Genomic DNA, 7,435 nt, shown 5'->3' on the forward strand with positions numbered 1-7,435 from the left:
ATCGCTTTGGCTCCAAGTTCAAACATTCCATAATGATCTGAATCCTTCAACTCGGCAAATGGATGATGCAGCTGCTAGCGGAACCATCAACAATAAAACACCTGAAGATGCTTATGAGTTCATAGAAGAGTTGTCACTAAATAACTATCAGTGGCAAATCATGAGGACAAAGCCAACAAAAACAGCCAACATTTATAACATCGATTCGGTCACCATGCTCTCTAATCAGGTAGAACTCTGGAATAAGAAATTTTATGGTTTTCTTAGTTCTTCGCAGGTTCACCCAGTGATGCAGTGCGAAGCAAGTGGAGGTGGAACAAGCCATTCGGAATACCAACCTTATGGCCACAACATGGATAACGAGCAATTAAATTACATGGGTAATAATCCTCGACCTCAAAACAATCCATATAGTAACACTTACAATGCCGATTGGAGGAACCATCCCAATTTTTCGTGGGCGGTCAAGGAAATCAAAGACCACAACATTCTCCGGGTTTCCAGAAACCACCCTACTAATAGGAAAAGAAGCTGAACCTTGAAGAGATGCTCTCAATGTTTATATCGGTGTCAGGAACTCGTTTTTAGAATACCGAGACAACACTTAAAAATCAACAAACGTCGATCCAAGGGCTCGAAACTCAGATAGGCTAGCTTTCCAAACTAATCTCTGAATGACCACAAAGTAGTTTGCCAAGTAATACTGAACCCAACCTAAGGGAACAGCTCAATATGATTAATGTTCAAGATGAAGAAGGATTTGTGGAGCCTGAACCAGAACCGAGGCAAGAAACTGTAGTAAGAAAAGGTCAGGGTGAGGTAGATCAAAATACAAACAAATCGGTGAATGTCAAATATAAACCTCGTGTGCCATACCCCAACGAGACAAGGAAAGACCGCTAAGATGAACAATTTGGTAAATTCCTTAAACTCTTAAAAAAATTACATATTAACTTACCGTTTATTGAAGCCCTATCGCAGATGCCAAACCCAATGAAATTTTTAAAAGAGCTTTTATCAAATAAGCGAAAGTTGGATGAGGCGTCGTATGTGGAGCTAAACGCAGTGTGCTTAGCTATTCTGAAAAATAAGCTACAGAACAAACTAAAAGATCCAGGGAGTTTTACGATTCCTTGCTTAATTGGTAGTTTAGATGTTAATAATGCATTAGCTGATTTAGGGGCTAGTATCAACGTCATGCCTTATAAAATGTTTAAGCAACTGCGTCTCGGGAAACCCAAAGAGACTAGGATGAGCATTCAATTAGCAGATAAAACTATAAGATTCCCTAGGGTTTTATTGAAGATGTGCTAGTTAAAATCGATAAATTCATATTTCCCGTTGACTTCATTGTTCTAGACATAGAGGAGGATAGCAACATTCATTTAATTCTAGGAAGGCCCTTTTTAGCAACTGCTAAAACGATTATTGATGTTGGCACAGGTGAACTCACACTCCGTGTGGGAGACGAAACAATCACCCTTCAAGCTCGTAATTCTGGCAACACATCGGGAATTGAAGGTGATCGTTTAACTCATTCTACTAAAACTGACAATATGGTACAACCTACTTTATAGGAAATGAGTCTGAAGGAAGCACACGAGTCATTCTCAAGTAATAGTATAGGACCTGTTCATGAAGATCGAAGATCACAAATCGAGGAGCTAGATGAATGGCAGATGCATAAACCGAGAACACTCGACAAATCGAATCTACGACAGAACGAGCTCAATACCTTTCCAAATCAACTTAAGGTTGGAGATAGAGTCTTATTAGATGCCACAGATCCCCACATTGTCAATACCACATTGAATGAAGAAATCCCTCTCACGGTACTCAACATTTTCCCATTCGGTACGGTCGAGGTGAGTCATCCCTAGTTCAGCACTTTTAAGGTAAACAACACCCGTTTAAAACCTTATTTTGATGAGATTGATAGCAGGAATGAAGAGTATAAACTCCTCAAACCACCATGATCATTCAACAGAGAGGTAAGTCGAGCTTAAACTATAAATAAGCGCTTCTCGGGAGGCAACCCAAGCACTAACTGTATTAACTTCTTTAAAATTTAGTCTTCAACATCTAACTTACTAAAGGAGCTTTTGAATATAGGTTTTCCACAGGGACGCGGCCAAGAGCATGGGCGTGCTTAGGGCCATGTGAAAACAGGGCAAAGATGTCCCCAAACACGGGCTACGATAAAATTCCACGACCGTGCAACATGGCTGTGGTCAAGCCTACCTAAACAACACAGACGTGCATCACGCCCGTGTGGAAGACTCGTGGTTGAAACTAAGAAACTAGCACGGGTGTGCGACACGCCCGTGTCTAACACCCGTGGCTGAACCTGTCAAATTAACACGGGCGTGGGGCTTTCATACACGAGCGTAGGAGACGCGAACAAAGCGAGACACGGTCGTGCGACACGGCCGTGTGAACCCACACGCCCAAGGTACACTAGCGTGGGATGAATTTTAGACGCGCCCAACTAGGAAAAATGCAAAACACACGGGCAAAAATTGGGGAACACGGGCGTCTGCCCTGGCCGTGTGGCCCAAAATCTATAAATACCCTACACTATTCACTTTCTTCCCCATTCAAAAACCCTAACCCTAGCCGCTGCAAGTTCACATGGCCTCCCTGCCATGCCCGTTCGCCGCTTCCCACTCTATTTTGACACTCAATCTCTCTCCCTTAGCGTTTATTTACTCCTTTCACTTCTATTTTACTTCTTTCTAATGCTTGTTATCAGCATAATCTTCATTTCTTTTGAACTATTTTTTATTTTGCTCATTATTCTATCATTTAATTTGTATTCTTAGGTTAGTTATCATACATTTCATGTTAAATCGAGTTCTTAGGAAAACCTCATACCCATGACATTACTATGCTCATTCTCATGCTATTACCATGCCAATGTCTATCATTTAATTTGCATTCTTAGGTTTGTTATCATACATTCCATGTTAAATCGAGTTATTAGGAAAACCCCATACCCATAACATTACTATTCTCATGGTTCTTTTGGTTGAGTTAGTTTTAGCTGAAATAGTAGTTCAAATTTATGACTTTTTACTTTTTCAAATTCGTTTACCTACTATTATTATTCTTTATATTACAGGTTTATAATGTCGTCTTCACGAGGAAAGAAGGTCGCTATCCCTACTTTGAAAAAGATGAAGGCAGCATCATCTTTCGCGGGTCCAACTACGAAAATTCGTCACCCTCAGTTCCCCCGTGGGCCTCAGGAAGAACTTTTCTAAATCTTTCAGGCTCGACCTTTAATTACGGGCCACTGCATAGACTGGGTTGCCGTAGAACAAGTTCAGTTGGCTGATGTGATTCGGGCCCTCCTAACCACTGACCCTTGGGAGCTATTCTTTGAGATCATCAAACCAACATACCTCGAGCTCACGATGAAACTATGCTCAACATTCCATCTTCAGACCATAATGACAAACTACGATGATCCCGGCACGATCCAGTTTTGCCTAGGAGGGTTAGTCCGCCAGCTAAGTGTCCCAGAGTTCGGTGCTGCACTGCGCTTATATAAGGAGAAGTTCAAAGATGAAAATAACTTACATGCTCTCAACCGCCACATCCATTGTCCTCCTTTACGGTGCTGGGACACACTAGTACCAGTTGGGGCCACCTATAATCCTAGCCGCTCCAAGGCATCGGCTCTCCCTCCCTTTCTAAGGTACCTACACGCCAATTTGGCCTACACAATTACAGGGAGGTGAGAGAGCACTGGCGACGTCAATAGTCACGATGCCTACTTCTTATGGTGTATGTCGTACGGGCACGTCATTGACCTTGCCTATTTCATCGCCCGCGCGATTCAGCACCAGACAGAGTGGCATAGGAAGGGGGTAATCTCCATTGGCCCCTATGTTACTCGGTTGGCTCGGCACTTCGGCCTCCTCAGCACCACGGCCCAAGAATCATCCCTTACCCTCATCGGCCAAAGGTCTCCACAAGGCATCTTGAGCATGCTTAGCATGAGGATGATCGAGAGGCACCGAGGAACCAACCCTCCCCAATATCGTCTCGCCCAATCTACCAAGGAGGAGGCCTACGAGGACATTCTTGATGATGTCCCCCCACAGCACGAGGACCCACCGACTCAGCCACCACCACCCTCTCGTCCAGTTCATGCGGCGGGTTCATATGCTGACATTTCTGAGTGCCTCACTTGATTCGACCAATAGCGTTTTCAACGATTTAACAACATTGATGCTACTCTACAGCAGATTTGTCAGCACCTCCACATCTCATCACCAGTCCCACCTCGTGAACCATCCAGCGATAAAGATGTTTAAAAACATTTATTTATTATTTTATGTTTTTAATTTTTATTAAAACTACTTTTTATTTTTAATTTTAGTAGATTTTAGAATTTTATTTTTAATTATCAATTTCAGTTATTTCTTTATGAGTAATTATTTTTCCTTATATCTCCTAAAAAGTTCCTTATTTTATCATAGTTATATAGAGCTCTTAAGCTCATCATCACATAGGAACTAAAAAACTCCACCGGGAAAGGTTCTCCACGACTGCCATGTCCCGATCGACCACGACCATAGCTACCACTAGATATAATATTCTTTTGGCACAGGACTTATGGACTAATGAACCTCTACGACCGCCGGAGTATCCTCCTCCACTCTCGAACCAATTACTCTCCAAAACTCCAGTTTGAGGAATTCATCACACAGGAAGTTTCACTTCTCTCCCTATCTTATTTTTATACTCTAATATCTATCTTTGTACATTGAGGGCAATGTACATCTTAAGTGTGGGGGGGTATTTATTTCATTATCATAAAAATCCCTGAATAACTGCCTTGTTCTCTTGAAAAGCTCTCATATCATATTTAGGATAAATTTTGATTGATCTATGATTTTTGTTGATATATCTTGAATTACAACATAGGCAATTATGCATTGATGGTTTAAACTTTAAGACATTAGAGAATCAAGCATGATTATTTGATTTTTAAGAATTTAAAATCTTAGGTTGTTTCCCCAAAGTTTAGGTATTACTTTGAGTTGGAATTCACAAGTTTTAAACATCAAAAAGCCGTAATTTTTGTGAGATTTTTGAGCCTTTTGAGCATCTATTAATTCTTTCATGCTCACCTTTATTATTGCTTTGAGTGCGTCAATATTGAACTGTTATTCTAGAACTTGCTTGATTATGCATGTCGAGACCACACCATTTGATTTGATAAGTCAAAATGATTAAGGCACTTAGGATTAACCCACCCATGCCATGAGAAGCCTACCTCCACGATTAACCCCTAGTAAACCCCCTTGAGCCTAACAAGCCATTTCTTATATTACCCTTATTATTAACCCTTAACCCAATATTGTTGAAATAACCTAAATTAATCCCTATTTTTGTCGAGATTTGAGTTGAATAAATTGCTTAGCTATGTCTTGTTCTTAATAGTTAGTTTATGTTATTTAACTTGTTCTTAAAAAAAAATTATGTATACACATTAGTAATTCCATTTTCTGAGAAGAAGCTTTGTTGTATGCAAGTGATGATTAACTCTTTTTCTAGTTAGGAAATTTTTCAATTCAATCTTGATTATAACCCTTTCTTCCAGCTTGTAACCACACCCCCTAACCAAGCCTCATTGCAACCCTCTAAAGACCTTTTGATTGATGTATCATCTTAAATTACAGTGGTGGAGATTTAATTTTCATGCAAGCCTATGGTAACGACTTTTCATTATTGACTATTGAGTGCTTCATTTATTGTCCTTAAACACCTTGAGTGATTTGAGTGAATCTTTTGTGAGGATGTGAAACTCTGTGATATTTGATCGAAGTTAATTACTTAGATGAGGGGAGACACCTATGTTTTCAGAATAAAATGCTTAACTTCGAATGTTTGAAACTTTTATGTTCTTTTAGTTAAATTCTCAATGTCTATTACCTATGGATTAATTGAGATATTATCGATAGAAGTTATAAGTTGAGAAGAATTTATTTTGATTATGAATTGAGAATTTTGCTTGAGGACAAGCAAATGCTTAAGTGTGGGAGTATTTGCTAAACCGTAATTTATACATATTTTTACCCCATGCTTAATGCATTTTATGGATGCTTTTCCATTAGAATTGGTGAATTCGATGCTCCTAATGCTTTAATTTCATGTTTTATACTCAGGAGAGCATAGGAGAGCAAAAGGAACGAGAAACGGGCCAAAAACAGAGAAAATGGGCCAAAGTACAAAATCAACATGGCCTGGACCTCCTCACACGGGCAGACCACACGGCCGTGTCAATTTGGTAGGCTCGAGCACGACCTGAAGAAATCGTACACGGTGTGTCCTTGCCATGCCCAAGTTGAGTCCAATTCGGAAAAGGCTAATTTTGAAGGCTCTTAGGCATTCCAAAGCCTATAAATACACCTTAGAGGAGGAAGAAAGGGGAGACAGAGAATAGGGAGTAAGGAATTACTCAAAGGAAGCCGATTGATCTATCTTAGAAGCCGAATTCACCATCAAAGATCTCCTCTCAATTTCCCCTTCAGGAGTTTTAGGTTTTCTTTATGTTTTGTATTCTTTATTATTCTGAGATGTTTCTTATTTAGTTATGAACTAAACCCCTAAATACCTAAGGGGAATGAAACTTAAGACGAATGTAACATCTCGAAATAGGGCCTAAATGGAATAGTGGTTGCGAAACAACAAATCTGAGATAGAAAAGTTTATTTCAATTAATTTTTATGATTTACTGAGTGATTAGATGCATGTGTTAGAGTATTGATAAGAAATTTTTTAATTGCATGTTTAATTTGCTTATTAGGGCTTATTTGCAGAAGTTGCTGTAACAGCCTGATTTAGGGCCTAAAAGGAACGATGGTTTTAGAACAACGAATTCGAAGTCAACAAATTTATTCTGATTATGTTTTAAGGTTTATTTATTGATTAATATTGTGTAAAAATATCGTTAAGTAATTTTACTGATAAATTGCTTAATTGGACTTTTAGGACTAATTGCAAAAGTTGCAAGATATGTGTTCTAATTCATAAGTACTTGATTGATGTTTAAGAGAGTCCTTAATGTATTACCATTTTTTTTGGACAATGGGCATGATGGACAAATTTAAGATGCAAGGCGCATGGATTAAAAGAAATAAAAAGGGTAATATGGGGGAAGCCATGGCTAGGGTTTTCAAGCTTTCCAAGTTCAATAGTAAGTCGTTCCTAGCCCCGTTTTTCAAGTTCTTTACGATTTTGGAATCCCGATAACTTGATTAAGCTTATTTTTATGTATTAATGTTGGAAGTCCCTAGGTGAATTTATTTTTTTGATGTTTTATGGTGATCTGAAGTGAAATGATTGGAATTAAATGAAAACGGATAAACTGTTATGACCTATGTGCAATAAAGTGTTGCCGGAAATTTTACAAAAATAGAAA

The sequence above is a fragment of the Gossypium hirsutum genome, chromosome A12 (genome assembly GCF_007990345.1).
Source record: "Gossypium hirsutum isolate 1008001.06 chromosome A12, Gossypium_hirsutum_v2.1, whole genome shotgun sequence".
NCBI classification, from domain to species: Eukaryota; Viridiplantae; Streptophyta; class Magnoliopsida; order Malvales; family Malvaceae; genus Gossypium; species Gossypium hirsutum.